The following is a 21,675-nucleotide window of genomic DNA, read 5'->3' on the forward strand; positions in this document are numbered from 1 at the left end:
ACACCCAGCAAATAGGCATGGCATAGAAGCTAAACATGGCAAGAACAACCTCATAGCATGCACGGATCAACTACAACAACCTCGGAAAAATTGCTTAACATGTAAACAATCTGCCAGGAACATTTTATAGCAAATGTAGAGCTCGATTGAGTCATCCTAGAGCACTCCATAATTGAAAACAAAGACTTGGATGGATAGAGCATAACAATATCTCCAAAACATTCTTACTGAACATGCTCAAAAGAGGCATGGATCACTCTGTATCAACAAGAATACATGGCATAAAAATATTATCAGGGAAAAGACTTAGAAGATTTCTAAGTCCCTGAAATCAGCAACATTACGAGAGCTACTTTGCATGCTTGTGCTAGTCACCACAGAGATCACAAAAATACATGGCATACACCCCTGTAAAGATGGCATGGCATACTTCAAAACACATGTAGGGCTCAAGTTCATAGGAGGCACACATTAAACATGGCAAAAATGACAAATGTCCAATTACTAATAAGAATTTGAAACTAACATTGCATGGCACTCTTGCAACAGCATTTAGGGCATCAAGATGAGCTCAAATGAACATGGTGCAATGGAATGAAATGAAGTGCTCATCGAGGCGAACAATTTGATATGCTACACGCCCAAAACGGAGCCACGGGTGATGAGTTATGATGCGATGAAGAATGCAAAAAAAATTGGGGCTTAGGGAAAAAGTCAACCCGGCTAGGGTTTCTCTAGATCTGGATCGGGATCGGCATGGAAAACGAGATTTGCCAGAAACACTGTAGATGGCCGGAGAGGATGGAGTTTGCCAGATCCGTGGACGAGGGGCTCGCCGGTGACCGGAGTAGACGAGGACGGTGATGAGGTGATCGGCGAGGTCGGGCGGTGGCTCGGCGAGGTCGGGCGGTGGCGAGGCGCTGCGGTGGCGCGGCCAGAGTCGTCGGCGGGCGGTGGTCGCGGCAGCCGGCGAGGAGGAAGGCGCGGCGGCACGGCGACGCTCGGGCGGCGCAGCGAGCCGGGGAGGCGCGGGGGCGACATGAGCCTCGGCGGGCCGCCCTGGGCTCGGTGGGCCGGCGGTGGAGGGAGGCGGCCGGGCGAACGGCGAGGCACCATGTGGTGGCGGTGGTGCGGGTCGGACATGTCCGGCCCAAAGCGGACGCGTCCGGCGGCGAGAGGTGGGAGGAGACTAGGTTTAGGGTTGGAGTGGATCCAGGATTTTCGGGGGGAGTTGCCTTTTTATAGGTAGAGGGAGCTAGGAGGCTCCAAATTGAGAAAGGTTTGCAGCCACATGATCGTGATCGAACGACCGAGATGATGGAGGGGGTTTAGGTGGGTTTTGGGCCACTTTGGAGAGGTGTTGGTCTGCAACACACACAAGGCCTTTTCGGTTCCTCGGTTAACCGTTGGAGTATGAAACAAAGTCCAAATGGCACAAAACTTGACAGGCGGTCTACCAGTAGTAAACCAAGGCCGCTTGGCAAGTCTCGGTCCAATCCGAGAACGTTTAACACCCGCACACGAAAAGAGGTAAAAGGGAACACCGGAGGACATAGGAGCGCCGGAATGCAAAACGGACAACGGGGAAAATGCTCGGATGCATAAGACGAACACGTATGCAAATGCGATGCACATGATGACATGATATGAGATGCATGACAAAGACAAAAGCAACACGAAGACAAAAACCCGACAACGAGGAAATATCATAACTTAGTGCCTGAAACGGCAAGAGTTGGAATACAAATATGGCAGGCTACATATGGGGCATTACAATGATCACCCAGTTAGATTGTGACGTTTGATAGCACAAAAGGTATTCCTTGGGTATCCGGGAGTTGCATAATCTCATAGTTGAAGGAATATGTATTTGACATGAAGAAAGCAATAGCAATAAAACTGAACGATCATTATGCTAAGCTAATGGATGGGTCTTGTCCATCACATCATTTTCCTAATGATGTGATCCCGTTATCAAATGACAACACATGTATGTGTTTAGGAAACCTTAACCATCTTCGATCAACAAGCTAGTCTAGTAGAGGCTCACTAGGGGCACGGTATTTGTTTATGTATCCACACATGTATTTAAGTTCCCAATCAATACAATTTTAGCATGAATAATAAACATTTATCATGAATAAGGAAATATAAAAGAACAACTTTATTATTGCCTCTAGGGCATATTTCCTTCATGATCTCCTCTCGCTCACTGTCAAGAATTTTCCATCGTACATCGCCATCGAGCCCCTTTTGTCATTTCTGAAGGACACGTCCTACAACGCTGGCTTGGGATCCACAACTTCCAAGTTAGAACTCATCGATGGTGACCACGAGGAGGGAACTCTCTCCGACTCTTCCAAGGGGAAAGAGCCCATCTTCTCTTCCAAGGGGAAAGAGCCCGTCTGCGACATCAGGGAGGGCACCCTACAGTCGTGCTCTTCCAAGGTGAAGGAGACCATCTGCGACAACATGGAGCGCATCCAGGGTCCGTGCTCTTCCCACAGGAATGAATTGATCTGTGACAAGTGAGAAAACCCATGATTTGTTTTGCCGTGCCTCTTCACAGGGAGGAACCCATGATTTGTTTTGTTGAGTCCCTTTTGTAGTGTAGTGAGAATATGTCCAATTTTAATTGCTATATTTGGTTGTTTGAAGTATGCCTTCTTTATTTCAGTTGTTCACAATGTGATGTTGTATATGTGCAATTATTTACTGTGCAGTATTTTTCATCAATCCAATTTTAAACATACCGACAGGAATGCATATATTTGCTTGTTGTTAAGCCTGTTATAGCTAGCATATGCCTTTTTTAAAGTCTTTTGATTATTCGGTCATTTGTAGTTAGCATAGGTCCAATTTCAAATGCTATCTTTGGTTGTTTGTAGTATGCCTTGTTTATTCCAGTTATTCACAACATGATGTTTCATATGTGCAAGTATGAACTATGTAGTTCAATTTCATCAATACCAGTTTCAACAATACCACTACAAATGACTACATTTGGTTGCTGCATCTTGTAGTTAACACGCCTTTCCATTTTTATTTAACAATAACAAGTGTACTTAGACCAGCACAATACCAGTTTGAATGACTATGTTTGCTTGTCGTTAAATGTTAGGCATGTTGCAGTTAACACACCTTTCCACTTGTTTTGCTTTACTAGTGTGCTTAAACCTGCACACTGAAGCTATCGTTTGGAGATTATTTTGTGTGCCATGGATATATTTGGTTGATGTTTAGCCTGTTGCTTAACATGCCTCTCGATGTACCTACACAGGACAATTTTGGGAACGGTTGTTGTTTTCCATCGAGGTTAGTTTCATCCCATGGCTTATATATACTCACTATTCAGGATATCGGTAGCTGGTACCATATAAGCCCGGGGCTGATAAGGGACTAATCGGTGAATCGGACTTTTAACTAAATATATTTGTAACCCATTTATCATTAGGTTAACTAGGTCCATATGTAATATATATGAGGATACATAGCAACATGCATTGTACTTAATGTCTAAATATGCAATCCTAGGCAACATAGCAACAAGGAAGAGTGTTACCTTAATGTTTTGATGATGTCTAGATATACGTAGAAGAGCAGCAGCAACAACAACAGCAACAACAACAGCAACAACAACAACAACAACAACAACAACAACGACGACGACGACAACGACAACGACAACAACGACAACAACGACAACGACAACGACAACGACAACCACGACAACAACAACAACAACAACAACAACAACCACAACAACGACAACGAAAACAACGACAACAACAACAACAACAACGACGACGACAACGACAAGGACAACAACGACAACAACAACAACAACAACAACGACAACGACGACAATGACAACGATGACGACGGCGATAACGACAACGACAACAACAACTACTACTACAACAACAACAACGACGACGACAACAACAACAACAACAACGACGACGACGACGACAACAACAACAACAACAACAACGATGACGACGACAACGACAACAACGACAACAACAACAACAACAACAACACATCCCTGTTTAGATACTCAACTTAGCTAGAGGTTAGAGTTAGTTTCTAGCTTAGACTAACCCTGAACTAACTCCATCCAAAGAGGTGTTTGGATGACAGGGTTAGACTGACAATAAATAAAATAGGAGAACTAGCTCCAATTAGCACCTCTTGGGTTGGATAGTGTTTTCGGGTGGGTTAGATGCAACTAGCTCAAACCAGCCCTCATGTTTGGATATACTTTCGGGCTATTTGAGCCCTAACTATCTCAATCTAACTCTAACCCATGGATACAGCAACAGTTAATCAATCGATAATTTGTAAGAATGCAATAAACTCCTTCCGACCCATAATATAAGATGTTAATTCATCTAATATGTGAGTATATTGGATGTTATAAGATATTATAAAAGAGTGGTGTACTACATCATTGTGCAATTGTTGTTTAGCTCCTAATATTAACTTGGTGCTTTTAGGTACATATGTCATTGGTAAAGATCCGCGCTTCGACCCTTTCTGCGTATGGGGCAATGAGATATCAATGAACCAGCATCAAGTGAGGAAGCTGATAAAGATTGCTAGTAAATGGGTCAAAAGATGGCAATTAAACTATTTGTTTACACTTTATCCAAGACAACAGCGAACTGCTGGATGGTAGGTAAGAACTCTGCAACCTTCTTTTTACTGTCCATAATGAGTTGTGTTAGATGAGAATGTTTGAATCTTTTTCCTTTGTAGTGGTTCCCAAAGCAGTTTACTCAAGATTACCTCTCAAACTACATGATTGGTGGGCATGCAAAGGTTAAAGTATTTCTACTAGAACATCATGATTATCTAGATGTTTTCATGAAGACCGTGCAGGATGGGCGGTCGGCCATCACAAGGGGTTGGACTAGAGTCATGTGTGCCTTCTGCATGGATGAGGCACAATATGGGCATTCCGCTTCACCTTCACTGGTACCGTAAGGTGCTATACAGACGGTTTTTAAACCCTTTCCACGATGGCATTTGGAACCGTCGCAAAGTGAGTGTGGGCAATAGGGGGTCCTTCCCACATGATCCAGAAACCGTCGGGGTTGGGCAAGCGGCTACTGACGATCGCCATAGAATAAACGTATGAGAAGCCGCCCCAGTCCCACACATTACATCTCGACGTTACGTTTCTGATCAGAGAGATATCCCAAAAGATTACACCACTATAGTCATGTGAAAAAGGTGGACATCAACATTTAATCTGCTGATATGTTTGTGATAGGTACGTTATCGCACACGGTTCAAGAATGTAAAATGTGTGTGGTGCCTCTACTAATGCCATTGTGTCCATTTTCATAACCGTGTGCGATTGGTATTCCTATTACACACGCACACTGGTTTGAGGCATTTGCCGTATTACCATGAATCGCACACGCATTATGAGACGAAATCATGTGTGTGTCCGCCGGTCATCGCAAACTTTCACGTCAAAGAACCGTCTGTTCTCTTTTTTTTCATCGCACATGTTGTTTTCTTTCTAACCGTGTGCACATTATTTTATTCACTCTTATATATTTTTATTTTTGCCTGAAATTTATTATTTGAATTGGAAATTTTGAAATATGAAACATGCAATTCAAATTCTCAGCACAATGGTTCAATAACGAATCCATAAATAAAATTGTCAGTACAATATGTTCAGTAATTACAGGATTAGACATCAGTTAACTATGATGAACCACAACATTCACAGGTGGTAAAGGTGAAGAGACAAGTGTAAATCATTTTGACTGCCGATGGTGTTGAAGAAGCAGAATGCCCATAATGTGTCTTCCTGCATGCCATAGGCACGAACAACTTTTGTCCAACCCCTTGTGACGATTGCCCACCCATCCTTCACCGCCTTTAGGAAGACTTCTAGATCATTATCATGGTAGCATGAATTATATACTTTAACCTTAGTTGCCTCTACTGCGATCATGTAATTTGCAAGGTAATCACCAGTAAATAGCTTGGGAAACCACTGAAAAGAGAAAAATATCAGATACTGAGGTCTAATAGAGTAACTTGTTGTGGGAATGGGGAAAAGGCAACACATTACTTACCATCCTAAAGTTCACTGTTGTTTTGGACAAAGTGTAAATAAAGAGTTTAATTCCCATCACCCGTTTCTTTCACCTAACAATCTTTCTTAGTTTCCTCACTTGACGCTTGTTCATGAATATCTCATTGCCCCATATGCAAAAGGGACCGAAGTATGGATCAGTACCGCTCATATATGTACCTACAAGCAACCAGTAAATGTTAAAACCTAAACTGAGATTGCATAAATGATGTAAAATACAACTACCTATGTTCCTAAGTACAAGTATATTTAGAGATTTCAATATGAACTACATACGGATCAGTACAGTTTCTAAGATCCCAGGAAATGAAAGCCCGGGAGAAGTCCAGCATTTTTTCTCGCAATCGGCCCCAACTATCAGGGTCAGGTTGCGGCAAGGGGAAATGCAACCGATGTCTCGAGTTGGTCAAACGCAGCATGTCGCATGTCATCTCCTTCTGGCTTGAGAGGAGTCGATTTGGAGTGCCCTGCCGCCGCTTCATACGTGTCTTGGGTTTGCATCGCACCGCCGCCTCCTACCAGCGCCTCCCAGTGGGCAACAGGATGTGCCTCCTCCGTCGTCATCGAATCTACCGCTCGGCTCAGTGCCAGGGCCACCCCAAGGAAACTCCTCCTGTATCCACTACCCCCACTCCTAAGCGGCAGCCTCTCGGCGTCACATATGCCCTCCCCGCAACTGCCCCCCTCGATCTGCTATGTATCAGCATCGACGGAGCTTCCTCTACCCCGCCCTATCCACCCCTTTGCAGCGTTCTTGACCTCTTCACTCGACATCGCCAGCGTGCTTGCTTTCCACAGGGTCTGCTTGCAGGTGACTGGTAGCGCCCTTTAACCCCTGTACGTATGTGTGCCACAGCGGCCTGTTCAGAATGTCAGATTCAGTTACAGTCTATAGGGCGTAGAACATTCATAGATCAAATGAAGCTCCAAAACAATCGAAATCAGACACCATTCATACCAAACTACAGGTACGATAACGTTGTCGAGCTGTTTGGGCTTTGGAGATCGGTTTTGCTGCCTCTATTCTATTTTGGGTTTGGGAGTGGTCATTAGGGTTTGACGTTGCAGCTAGTATCCTGAATGAGAGAGGGCGAGGTGGAGATGAGACCACCTGAGGCGGCCGGACTACCACCGCCGTCTCATCAATCCTCGTCGGATGGCTGCGCAGGGGGGCACATCAGATCTGTCCGTGCTCTCCCAGTACCCTCGTGGCGGTGCCGTCGGGAGGAAAGGAGGGGCCGACGGGATTAGGTGGGGACCGTGACGACCAGCCACACAGTGAGATCGGACGAGAGGAGAGACGATGGGCACAATGGTGGGCGACCTTCTCCGACGGGACGGATCCGGGCATTTGGATCGAAGGACGTCTTCGATTCACTCCGCATTCGCGGTGGCTGGCCCTTCTCGATCTAGAGAACGACGTCCTTGCCGGCGATTATCTCCCGAACGGCGACATGATTGAGGTAGGTTTTCAATTCAAACTTGATATATATGACATAGTTGTTGGCGAATGTGTGCAGGTGGATTTACGACCGAAGGCACTGGTGATGATCGATCTGACGGAGCCGATGGTCCATGCACGACCGAGAGGACATTTTTGGGCGCTTCTGGAGAGCGACGACGAAGACCAGGTGGAGTGGCATGCCCCCACCGTTACCACGGTCACCGGAATGCCCATGGCCTCGCCGGGTGTCGGTTCGTTGCCGGAGTCCAAGATTACAACCGATCGGCGTCGCTCAAAACCTCAAACTTCCAAGCCGGCCATGAAGCCATGGATCGGACCGATTCCTAAGGTAATGAGAAAACCTGTAACTTTGTCAGATTTCTTGCCGGAAAATTGGACTCTTGTCAGGCGGAAGAAGAAGAAAGGCAATATGAGCCGGCCACCGCCGCTGCCAAGATCGCCAGTGGCGAGATCGGTGAGCGCTGTTCGAGCGGTCAGACGGGCTCATTTGAATGCATTATTGGGCCGTGGACCTGAGCTGGATGCAGCGTTGGATGTGGAGATGGTCGTGGGCTCTCCTGGTGCGGGCGAGGCCCAGCCAGAGGCCCAAGCCTCGTACAATCCCAAACAGACGTACGTGCATGTATCGCTGCTGCCAGTCGATCCTATGATCGAGTCTAGGGTTTTGGGTCCGGGTTTTCCTTCACTGGGCACCGGTCGGGCGAGGAAGATCACCTACGCCGGCGGCATGGCAGGACGAGGGCTGCCGCCCATCAAGTGAGGGCCGCTGGCGCCTCGGCTGCTGGTGCGGTTGGTCATGGTGTTCTGCCGGCCAGTAGTGCTGTCGCGGCGGGCGCGGCCGATCGTGCCGTTCCGCCTGTCGTTGGCGCTGGTGGTGCTGGCCGTGGTGCCATGCCTGTCGGTGGGGTCGGCGGTGTCGGACAGGGTGGCTTGCCCCCTCAAAGGCCAGTGGCAGCGGGGCCGGTGCCAGCGGGGGTGCAGCCTCGAGTCGGGGCCGGCTGCGGCGTCCAGTCCTCTACGCGGCAGGGGTCCGATGCCTCCAGTGCTCTGCCGTCGACGCACGCGTCCAGGCCAAACGCGCGCCAGCCGGATGAAGCAGCGCAGCCACCACCAGCCAAGGCACTGGCCCTAGGAAGGGGTCGCGACATGCAAGGGCGTGAAGGATGATACGTCTGCAACGTATCTATAATTTTTGATTGCTCCATGCTATACTATCTACTGTTTTGGACATTATTGGGCTTTATTATACACTTTTATATTATTTTTGGGACTAACCTATTAACCGGAGGCCCAACCCAGAATTGATGTTGTTTGCCTATTTTAGGGTTTTGAAGAAAAGGAATATCAAACGGAGTCCAAACGGAATGAAACCTTCGGGAACGTGATTTTTGGAACGAACAAGATCCAGGAGACTTGAAACCTACGTCAAGCAACCAACAGGGAGGCCACGAGGTAGGGGGCACGCCTACACCCCTCCCCCCCTCCCAGGCGCGCCCTCCACCCTCGTGGGCCCTCTGTTGCTCCACCGATGTACTCCTTCCTCCTATATATACCTACGTACCCCCAAACGATCAGATACGGAGCCAAAACCCTAATTCCACCGCCGTAACTTTCTGTATCCATGAGATCCCATCTTGGGGCCTATTTCGGAGCTCCGCCAGAGGGGGCATCGATCACGGAGGGCTTCTACATCAACACCATAGCCTCTCCGATGAAGTGTGGGTAGTTTACCTCAGACCTATGGGTCCATAGTTATTAGCTAGATGGCTTCTTCTCTCTTTTTGGATCTCAATACAAAGTTCTCCCCCTCTCTTGTGGAGATCTATTCGATGTAATCTTCTTTTGCGGTGTGTTTGTTGAGACCGATGAATTGTTGGTTTATGATCAAGTTTATCTATGAACAATATTTGAATCTTCTCTAAATTCTTTTATGTATGATTGGTTATCTTTGCAAGTCTCTTCGAATTATCAGTTTGGTTTGGCCTACTAGATTGATCTTTCTTGCAATGGGAGAAGTGCTTAGCTTTGGGTTCAATCTTGCGGTGTCCTTTCCCAGTGACAGTAGGGGCAGCAAGGCACGTATTGTATTGTTGCCATCGAGGATAACAAGATGGGGTTTTTATCATATTGCATGAATTTATACCTCTACATCATGTCATCTTGCTTAAGGCGTTACTCTGTTCTTATGAACTTAATACTCTAGATGCATGCTGGATAGCGGTCGATGTGTGGAGTAAGTAGATGCAGGCAGGAGTCGGTCTACTTGTCTTGGACGTGATGCCTATATACATGATCATACCTAGATATTCTCATAACTATGCTCAATTCTGTCAATTGCTCAATAGTAATTTGTTCATGCACCGTAAAATACTTATGCTCTTGAGAGAAGCCACTAGTGAAACCTATGGCCCCCGGGTCTATCTTCATCATATTAATCTTCCAATACTTAGTTATTTTCATTGCTTTTATTTTATTTTGCATCTTTATCATAAAAATACCAAAAATATTATCTTATCATATCTATCAGATCTCACTCTCGTAAGTGACCGTGTAGGGATTGACAACCCCTTATCGTGTTGGTTGAGAGGATTTATTTGTTTTGTGTAGGTGCGAGGGACTCGCGCGTAGCCTCCTACTGGATTGATACCTTGGTTCTCAAAAACTGCGGGGAATACTTACGCTACTTTGCTGCATCACCCTTTCCTCTTCAAGGGAAAACCAACGCGGTGCTCAAGAGGTAGCAATGGACACAATGGTTACAACAGAGATGGTCAGCACTACAACGGACAGTGGGGAGACGACGGATATGATGCATATGGGGAGGGACTGCACCGTTGATCTTTGTCCGGTGGCGGTCGTGGTTATAACCGGTACAATACTAAGGACACTGGACATTTTCAAGGTCCGCCCGGTAACTTTGTTGAAGGTGTTGCCGGACCCAGGTATCACTTCCGGGGTGGATATCGTCGCGGTGGGAGAGGGAGACGACCACCACCGCCTTGATGCTATCCACCGCCACCACCGCCTGTTGCGGATCTGGCCTCGGGTGAGGAGCTCGAGCACGCAGCTGATGGGGTGGGAGACCCATCCATGTTACCCGCGGCGGCAATTGACGCGGTTAGGGCTTTGGCAGCAGTGCACGTTCCGGTGACTTCTGGAGGTGCTAAGTCAAGGGATAGCATGTCTGACAAAGGGCCGGAGAAAGCGGAGGGAGAAAAACTCTCTAAGTGGGCAATCAAGAAGAAAAGTTTGCCTTGCTATAGATGTGGTGAACCGGGTCATTTCATGGCAGAGTGTACGAATGAGCTTTGTGACTATTGCTGCCGATCTCAGTATGCGACTGGGGACTGCCCACTCCTTTCCGGTCCTAAACCTAGCATTAACATTTTTGGTGTCTGCTGCAAGGAGTTGATGTTCTTTGAGACACCGGAGGTGGACCCTCTACCGCAGATGGTTGAGAGTTCCTTTCCAGCAGTAGTCAGATTTACTAATGGACAGTTGACAGAGGCTCGGATCGTGAGACAGCTACGTGACTTAGTGCCAGGTAACTATTAGTGGCATCTGGAACAATTAGAGGGTCAGTCTTATAAGGTGGATTTTCCCACTAAAGAGGATCAGATGCATTTTCGTAAGTGGGGTTTGTGCAGAGTCCCAAGCACCAACATTGTTATTGCTTTTGATGAGTGGAAGCAGGAGGAACCTGAGGGTACACCTTTGGAGAAGGTGTGGGTACATTTCTTTGGCGCGCCACCAAAATTGATAAAACGTTTTCTGATTGCTTGGAGTTTGGGTGCTATGATTGGTAAGACAGAAAAGGTTGACATGCCTTTCACTCGTGCACACAGGGCTGCGAGGTTGCTGGTTAGTGTTGTGAGTGTTGAGTTCATACCAGATGTGGTCAGATGGACACATGCTGGAGTCACTTATGTATTAGAGCTTGAGATCGAGGATACTCCGATTTCCCAGGCTGGGGATGAGCCACAGGGCATGGACACGACTGAGGGAGGTGGCGCGCCTGGGAATCGGGATAAGGGGTCCGAGGATCTGCTGCCGGAGTCGGACAAGGGGCCTACTGCGCAACCAAATAAGGTAGACAGCTCTACCAAAGAGGTGCCCCCGTCCACTACTCCGGTGAACACGCTTCGTTTTGGTTCGTTTGCACCGAGGTCGGCTCCTAGTCGGTTATGGAGCATTAGGGTCGAGGCAGATGACCCGGCGGAACTTGAGTTGCCACCAGTGCTGAGTCTGGCCGTCGAGGCAATGGCTGCGGATTCCACACCCGGTAGGGAGGTAGACCCTGCTGGGTTGGCCGCGAGTGGGGGAGTCGTGGGCAGGAGGTCCATAGCATCCAGCTACCTGCGCCCGGCTTCACTTCGAGGGGAGGGGCGCCTGGACAGGAGGTCTATGGCGTTCTTCCCACACCGTCTTCACCGGTCGAGATGGGGGTGAGGCGCAGGAAGGAGTCCCGTGTTGTAACCCCTCCACAGGACCGCATCATCCAGAGTGGCGAGCTGGGGGTGAGATGCGGGAAGGAGTCCTATGTCGTAACCCTTCCGCAGGATTGCGCCTTACAGGTTGGCCAGGGGACGACATGTTCTGGTGGGGAAAGAGGGAACAGGACTAGTGAGCAGGCGTCTCCACGGTCCACCTCCCCCTTGACCTCTGTGGTTGAGGCCCGCTCGACTACGCCCTACCCTCCTTCACCGATGATAAGGGAGGGGCGTGGGAGTCGAGACCATACACCTCGAGAGAGGACGACGGAGGAGCTTATCGCTTTCGCGGGATAGCGGATCCAGTGTCGGCTGGCAGGCGTGTCAGCAACCGGATCCAGGGCAGCCAGATGCGGATGACCTGCAGCTAGCGCGTGCTAAGAGGGCCGCCATGCTTCGCCATGCCGAGGATACTACAGGTGCGTCTTTTGATAAAAGTTGTTCAATTTTACACTTCTCTGAGAATGAAATAGTTGATAAGGCAAACGACTTAGGAATTTCTTTGGGATCAAATGAAACCGAGGTTGTCAAATCCGTTAATGATCTTCTAGACTTGGAAGCGGAGAGGGCTTCTGAGATCATTCGTAATCTTGCATCTATCAAACCTATGAATGACAATTACATGAATAATCTAGGAATTGTTGATCTCGCAAATATATGTAATAATTTGTTGCCTAGTGTCGAGGCTGAGGATGAGGAGGATTTGGAGACCTCAGATACGGTAGAGCCTCTCTTGATGGAGGGTGCAGTCTCTGTCATAGACAATCCTAATTTCCAGCAGGGTGTTGAGGAGAAGCCCAAACGGCCCTGGAAGCGGAAAATTTATCCTACTTCGGCAGTGCACAAAAGTGCTAGAGTTAAGCTTAAGAAAAAATTTCATGATGATTTATGAAAGGACTCTTTTGGAATAGCAGAGGTCTAGCTGACTTGGCTAAACAAAGATTCTTAGCAGAGACAATGTTAGAACAACACTTAGACTTTATTGCACTTTTGGAAACTGGACGAGATAATTTCACATCAAAGTTCCTTCAAACCCTCTCCAGTGGTATCGATTTTGACTGGCACATTTTACCTCCTAGAGGAAGATCCGACGGGATTTTACTAGGAGTACGGTGTGAGACTTTAGAGGTGCTTAATGTGGTTCAGGGAGACTTCTCGGTTAAATTCAGGGTAAGATCAAAATTGGATGGGTTTCGATGGTCGCTAGTTGCTGTATATGGGGCGGCACAAACTGAATTTAAACCCGACTTTCTGGCCGATCTGGTGCGGATTTGTGGAGATGAAAATCTGCCAATACTAGTCGGGGGGTTTTAATATCATTGGGAGGAGCGAAGAAAAGAATAATGACAATTTTGATGGCCGTTGGTCTATGATGTTCAACATGATTATCGAGAGTCTCAATTTGAGAGAAATAGAGCTCACCGGTAGACAGTTTACATGGGCCAACTCGTTACCTATTCTGACTTATGAAAAGCTGGATAGGGTACTTGCTAGTGTGGAGTGGGAACAAAAGTATCCGTTGGTGTCGGTTCATGCGATGCAGAGAGCGATCTCGGATCATACACCACTCCTTTTAGACTCGGGTGAGGCTACCCATGTGGCGAATAAAAACATCTTCTCCTTCGAGCAAAGCTGGTTTAAGCGAGAAGGATTTATAGAGATGATTGCACGCGAATGCGCTAAGCCGGTTACGGGTAGGACACATGTCGAGAGATGGCAAAATAAAATTAGACATCTCCGGCAATTTCTGAGAGGCTGGGCCAGAAATGAGAGTAGGATTTACAAACAGGAAAAAGAGCGTCTTACTCAACTGATTGACGCATTAGACTTAAAGGCTGAAACCACTCTTCTTTCTGTTAATGAGCATCGAACCAAGTCCGGGGCTGAGCAAGGCCTACGTGCTCCCTTGAGAGAGGAGGAGCTCAAGTGGGCGTTGCGTGCGAAAACGCTTAAGGTTGTCCAAGGGGACGACAATACATAATTCTTCCATATGGTTGCAAATGGTAAACATAGGAAGAAGATCATACAACTTGAACAGGACGAGGGGACAATAGTGGGACATGAAAATCTGAAAGCGTATATTTCTAATTATTAGAAAAAAACTTTTTGGTCCCCCGAATACAACCACGGTATCTCTTGATGAAACTGTGATTAATGATATACCTCAATTACAGGCAGCAGAGAACGATGTTCTCTCTGCACCATTCACTGAAAAAGAGGTTCATCAGGCCATAACCCAAATGAAGTCGAATAAAGCACCGGGACCAGATGGGTTTCCAGCTGAATTTTATTAGAAATGTTGGCATATTATTAAAGATGATCTTATGCTTATGTTTCATGATTTTTTCGATGGCCATTTGGAGTTGTTTCACCTCAACTTTGGTACGATAACATTGTTACCTAAGAAGGATGAGGATGTGCGGATCGAAAAATTCCGGCCCATTTTCCTGCTGAATGTGAGTTTCAAAATTTTCACAAAGGTTGGAACCAATAGATTGACACAAATTGCTCACTCCGTGGTTCAACCAAGCCAGACAGTGTTCATGCTGGGACGGCACATACTAGAAGGGGTGGTCGTCCTACATGAAACACTTCATGAGATTCACTCGAAGAAACTGGACGAGGTTATCTTCAAAGTGGATTTTGAGAAGGCTTATGATAAAGTAAAATGGCCTTTTCTTCAGCAGGCAATGCGCATGAAGGGTTTTAGTGAAACCTGGAGGAACCAAGTGGATACTCAAGTCTAGAAAGCTAGCGTTGGAATTAAGGTGAACGATGACATCATTCACTACTTCCAGACGCATAAGGGGTTGCGACAAGGGGATTCCATGTCACCTCTTCTGTTCAATATTGTGGCAAATATGTTGGCCGTCATTATTGGTAGGGCCAAGCGGCATGGCCATGTAGAGGGTCTAGATCCTCATCTAGTTGATGGAGGGGTGTCCATTCTACAATATGTTGATGACACTATTTTATTCATGGAACATGACATGGCTAAGGCACGTAACATGAAACTTATCTTGTGTCTATTTGAACAATTGTCTGGCTTAAAAATTAATTTTCATAAGAGTGAGGTGTTTTGTTTCAGGAAGGCCAAAGACGAGGAACACACTTACAGACAATTGTTTGGATGCGAATTAGGTGCCTTACCCTTCAGTTACTTAGGTATCCCGATTCATCACCGTAAGCTACCAATAAAGAATGGAAATGTATTGAAGAACGAATTGAGAAAAAACTCAGCTGCTGGAAGGGCAAGCTGATGTCATATGGAGGTCGGCTAGTTTTGATTAACTCAGTACTGACTAGTATGCCGATGTTTCTACTTTCGTTTTTTGAAATTCCGAAAGGGGTCCGAAAGTGACTTGATTTCTTTAGATCTCGTTTCTTTTGGCAGTCTGATGAGGCCAAGAGGAAATACCGTCTCGCGCGATGGGATATCCTTTGCCGACCTAAAGACCAAGGGGGTCTCGGTATTGAGAACTTGGAAATTAAGAACAAATGCCTTATGAGAAAATGGTTGTATAGGTTAGAGACAGAGCTGGAGGGCATGTGGTCTCAAATCCTGCGCAATAAGTATTTGCACTCAAAAACACTAGCCTAGGTTACCATGAGACCGACTGACTCGCCGTTCTGGAAGGGACTTATGAGAACGAAGGACATGTTTTTTCGTAGGGTCAAATTCTTGGTTGGCAACGGGATGCCAACAAGATTTTGGGAGGATACGTGGTTAGGAGAGATGCCTCTTGCCATACAATATCCTATCCTCTATAATATTGTGCAACATAAGGAGGATTACGTATGTACCATCCTTCAAACTATTCCCTTGAACATCTAGTTCAGACGTGCGTTAGTGGGTGAGAAATGGACAGCCTGGATGCACTTGGTTCGGAGATTGATTGAAGTTCAACTCTCTGACCTACCGGATTTAATACGATGGAAGTTAACTAAGAATGGGATGTTTACGGTGAAATCTTTTTATACGGATCTGATTAATTCTGGCCCCCTCTCAAGGTCACTACATATATGGAAGGTTAAGGTTCCTTTGCGTATTAAAATTTTCATGTGGTTTGTCCACAAGCAAGTAATACTCACAAAGGACAACTTACTTAAGAGGCGATGGGTAGGCAATTCATGGTGTTGTTTCTGTGCTCGGGATGAAACAATATAACACTTATTTCTTGAATGCCCACTTGCCAAGTTACTTTGGAGAGCGATTCATATAGCTTTCAATATCAATCCTCTAGTAGATATCGCGTCTTTGTTTGGGACGTGGTTAGCTGAGATTGAACAGATTACTACAGCTCATATTCGGATTGGAATATGTGCGCTATTATGGGCTACATGGAACTGCAGGAATGATATGATTTTTAACAGACAACACAACTTAACTTTTTTGCAGGTTATCTTCAGAGCTACAGCTTGGATCCATATGTGGTCCTTACTCACTCCTATGGACTCCAGAGAGCCTTTGGTTACTGGGTGCAACCAATGGGAGATGGTGGCTCGGGTTATATTCAACCGGTTCGGATGGTGCTCGCATAACAGGATAGGAGTCTAGGGAGCTTATCCTTCTTATTACCGTATCGGTTGTCATTGTCCGCTTGTACTATTCCGTTTTTTTACTTTGTTTCTCTCCGTTTGCGAGCTGTAAGACCTTTATGACGATACTTTCTGGATTTTTAATAAGAGGGTCGCATGCATCATCGTGATGCAGAGGCTGGGGGCATGCCTCCATTTCCAAAAAAATATTTTGGGTTTGTGTGTGTGTTTGGGGCTTTGGGCAGATTATGATTGATACTACCCCTCTTTTCAGTTACTTCATCTCTTTCCATAGGTTCATATTCTCTTATTATACAACATTCTTTAGGGCTGAGTAGGATTTAAGATAATTTCTCATCTCATATGGACTTTATGTATCTTATCTTTCCCTGAAGGTGGAGTTCTTGTTTTTCCTCTGATGGTTTGTTCTTAACTACTTATTGAGATGCATATAAGTTCCAAATAACTTAGACAGTGAACAAGATGTGTGGTGAGTTCATATTTAGTTATATTGTGAGACTTTACCCATTTTAACAACTGTTATTTGCTGATCGAAAACCAATTAGTTCCTTCATGGCTACTCCTGCAGTGCTAGCTAATGGGAGAATGCAATATTCGTTCGCACAAATTGATACAATGCAATCTGAGCCACGGTTGGAGGATTAGACCCAAAAGTACCCATTGTCATGCATTTCATGTACGTACTTTCAACTGATAGATGTTGTGGATCACTAGGCTAGATTAGATCGGTGGTTTGCGGTGGTTTACCTTCTCCATAGGTGGATGAACCCGCCAAAGTGGCCATGGTGGATGGCTACGGCGGTGATGGCAGAGAGTAGTGGGCGAAGTGGTGGCAGCGCTTCCCATCATCACTGCACTAACCCTAGATCGGTAGGGGATTAGGTGGGGTGTACGGCGTTGCGACGAACCTCAGGATGCAAGCCACTGGCCCCCACCTCTTTATATAGTGCAGGTGACAGGGGCCCGTCACCCATAGTGGGTTGAGCACCCCCGATCAGGGTGCGGATCTAAGGGCCCGGTGGGCCGTTGGGCCCACACGGTGGAGATCATCCTAACATTCTACCCCTTGATCTCAACTTTTACATTTGACCTTATACTTTTACTTTACTCGTTTCATAACAGATCAATACATAGAACATGTTTCATCGTCACAGCTCAATTGCCGATAGAATCAGACAGCCACAACGTACCTCTCTGTTTTGAAACAAATTCTTTAACCTTGGGCCCTTTTATTGTCCGAAAATGTTAGACTATACCACAAAACCCATGTCGACTATGTGTTCTCCGAGCACACTGGCGGTAAGCCTTTAATAAGCAGATCCGCAAACACTTGTCTGTTGCTTTTATGCTTCAAGCATTTCTACATAATTCTGGACTTTCTCCTTTACAACGCATAACACTGTGTCAGTGTGTTTGGCATCAACACTTGACTCGTTATCATAGGAGCGAAAAACTTAAAATGGTTATCGCTGTTGTCAACCATTATCAACTCCGGGTACAGGTCTCCTTAACCATTTTGCATGTCTCTCAGCCTCATATCAAGCTATAAAATATCTTTGCATCAGATTGATGATAATTGTTTCATTCTTTGGAGATTTTTCACACAAAAACCTCCAAGTATGAAAGTTAGCGACAATTGTGGATTTCGCTATACATATCACAAGTCATGTCTTTGTACTCACAATCTTTTGAGAGCACTTATTTCTTTCAGCATGAGGCCGATATCTTTGACTCCATTCCAGTGATCTATATATGGACTGGACATTGCCAAAACAACCCGGATATGTGAACTATGTCAGGGCAATATATTGAGCTTCCAACAGCTGAAGCATATGGTACCATATCCGTTTCAATCTTTTCTCGTCAACTTTTGGAACACCATAGTTTCCACTTTCAGTACCCTTGACTATAAGAACAGGCGTAGGTTTTCTCGCATGCATACTTTAGAGACCTTTCTTAGCATGTGCATTTGACATCCCCAATACCCCCTTTTATTCTTTTCTTTGTGATTCTCGATACTTATAACGAGACACACTCTACCGAGAACATTCTTTTGAACTTTGAGGACAAGAACTTCTTTTCTCCTCCTGCAGTAGGTTGACATCACCACTAGCAAGTAGGATGTCATCCACATGCACAGTATTAGGAAATGATTTTCCCATTCTATAACTTTGCACGAATACAATTGTCCTCTCATTTTCTTTAACCCAAAACAACATTTGATTGCTTTAGTCCATAAAAGACTTCTTCAAGTTGTATCCCCTGTGTTCTTTACTTTCATCTGATGTAACTCAGATCATAATATCTTTCATCTGATGTAACTCAGATCATGATGTGCTACCAACACTCATTGTAATCTATTCAGTGCAAAACATGCAAAAACATTTCGATTTAAGTCGTGTTTTACACCTTTACATATTTCCTTTGGAGTCACATTGTCCTTGTAGACTCTTTACAGCCTACTGTTTTGGCTCCATTGGAAATTACTCATCAGTCCCAAACATCGTCGGGATTCACCAATTTCATTTCATCTCACATAGTCTCTTATCATTTAGATAAGCAGACACTTCTCAAAGCTTGAATGAGCGCTTTAAATGAGGTGGGATCAACCTCCATTTGAATTTCACTAACATAGACTTTATAGTAATTAGAAGTATCTGATTTTCTCATTCCTTGAGACCATCAGTGTCTCAGGTACTGGCACTTCTTTCATGTGGGGATGTTGTTGCTCTTTCATTGCAAGAGGCGAACTAATTCTATAATCTTTCATTTCCAAGAGGCAATAGGTTTTACAGGGACCTGTATCACAAGATCCATGTTTACTCATTCATCCTTTATAGAGCTAACAACATGTGTTGTATAGGTCATACAACATGCTCCCCCAGGTTACTCCATCTTCACTAAAAATGGCGTACCTTTAAACTTTATAATTTGGGTTTATTCTGTTAAAACTTTCTTATTTATGGCACTTTAAGCACCGTCTTAGTATTCCTTACTCTGCTTTCGGAACTATAAAAGATCCGGAAATACAACTATTTCTTTTCTTTAGGGGTACTAATATGACCGTCGTACTCCCCCAGATGATCACATTCTTCATCACATTATCTAAAGTATAGGGGAGTTTCATCATTCTTAATTTATCTCATATATCTTTCTCCCCCTCGAAATATGGCAAGAACTTTTCTGCCACAATTTCGAAAACCATTGGTAACTCTTGTGAGTTGAGGAAACTTCGATTATCTACTTCATTCATCAGATCACTTCATACAAAATGAAGTTATCACTTCATACGAAATGAAGTTATCACTTCATACAAAATGAAGTTATCTTTTAACTAGTATGGGAGTACTTTTTCCTCGTTCCATTTCAGAAACTCAACAGAGTTCTTTATTATTAGTACTTTTGCAAGTCACACTTGCATATCATTCTTATCTTTAGGTTCGTCTATAACTTTTATTCTCTTTGGATTTATTGAGTGCTTAATGACCACTTACACATAAGGTGTACGGTCGATACTAGGAAAGCATAATAGCTACTCCATACTTTTCTCCCTTAGTGGGACACATTAAAAGCACATGAGTCATCATATCTTTCTCCTGTCATACTGGATAAGTCCTTTGCCAGAATTTCTCCCGACATACGAGATTTTTGACATAATAATATGTCAACTTTACCCCGTTAATTACGCAGGTATTTTTCCAGACTATTCCCACCATGCGGGTTTTTATCATAATCATCTTCTTTTCCCGCTATGCGGGTAATTCCCTGTAAGGAACATGAATGCCAGAATTGGCTCTTTTGACTGCATATGCAATTATCAAATTCAGAAATAAATCCAACGCTCTTTGACACACATGCTTAATCCGACGTTGGTCAAATTAAACATGCATGTTGCTTGTTTCATCTCAAATCATGTTGACTGGAAAACCTTCCTCATAGAGAGTACATGAAAGACATTCGTTAACCAAGACTCTCAATAATCTTTCTCTTTTCTTTTGAAGCCATTCTTTAGAGAGAACATACTCCCTCACGTTATGACCTTTCTTGGTCATCTTTCGAATCACAAGTACCCAGCCATTCGCTTTCACGAATGAAAGCATGGAAAACTTTTAGTCTGAGAAAACATAGCCAATAATCAACAATAATGAGCATAAAAATAACCCTACGTTGGTCTGGTTAAAAAATATGCACATTAAACTTTTGTAAAACTTCCTTTTATACTCTAAATCACCGTTGTGGTAGAATTATAATAAAACTCATTCTTCTACATTAATTCCATATCATCGTTGGGCGAAAATGGAAATAATGCATATAACTCATAAACAATGTGATGATAGTATTTCTATTAAACAACTTTGCTAAGAAATAATCATCATCGTCAACTTTATTGCAGCGGAAACAAGAAATATACATTTCTCTACTTCAAGAGCATTTGTTCATCTTTAACTCTTCTCTGAAAAATGATCACTTTGATACAAAATTTATCAGAGATTTAAGCTTTGAACATAAGACTCATAGAATTATAGTACTGTTATCATCAACGTTGGTCAGAAAATAACAATACCATATTTTAACTTTAAAAGAAATATATTTCCTTTATCATATCGGAAACTAACTGCATCTTATTTCACACACAGGGAAAAACATTGCTAAGAACAATTCTTCCAATTAAATTTCCCCGTTGGTTCCAATTTTGTTGGAGGATAAAACTTTTACTTTGCAGCGGAAACTTTCTAATATTCTATTCAGAAACAATTATGTACTCTTTTACTCTCTAAGCAATTTTAACCGGTTGGTTCAAAATTGAATTGAGAAGCAACAATTTAATCTTTCACAGTGGAAAATATGAATACAATTCATGAAAATAGCATTGTTCAGAAGCAATTCTTTACTTTTCTATTTTCAAATCAATTATCTCGTTGGTTCCAATTAACTAGAGATTCAAACTATACACGATTGTACAAAAAGAACATCGAATAAAAAACTCATGACTTTATTCTTTTCAGAAACTTTTATTTTACTTTTCAAAAAAAATCTGT

The sequence above is a fragment of the Triticum urartu genome, chromosome 7 (genome assembly GCF_003073215.2).
Source record: "Triticum urartu cultivar G1812 chromosome 7, Tu2.1, whole genome shotgun sequence".
In the NCBI taxonomy this organism is placed as follows: Eukaryota; Viridiplantae; Streptophyta; class Magnoliopsida; order Poales; family Poaceae; genus Triticum; species Triticum urartu.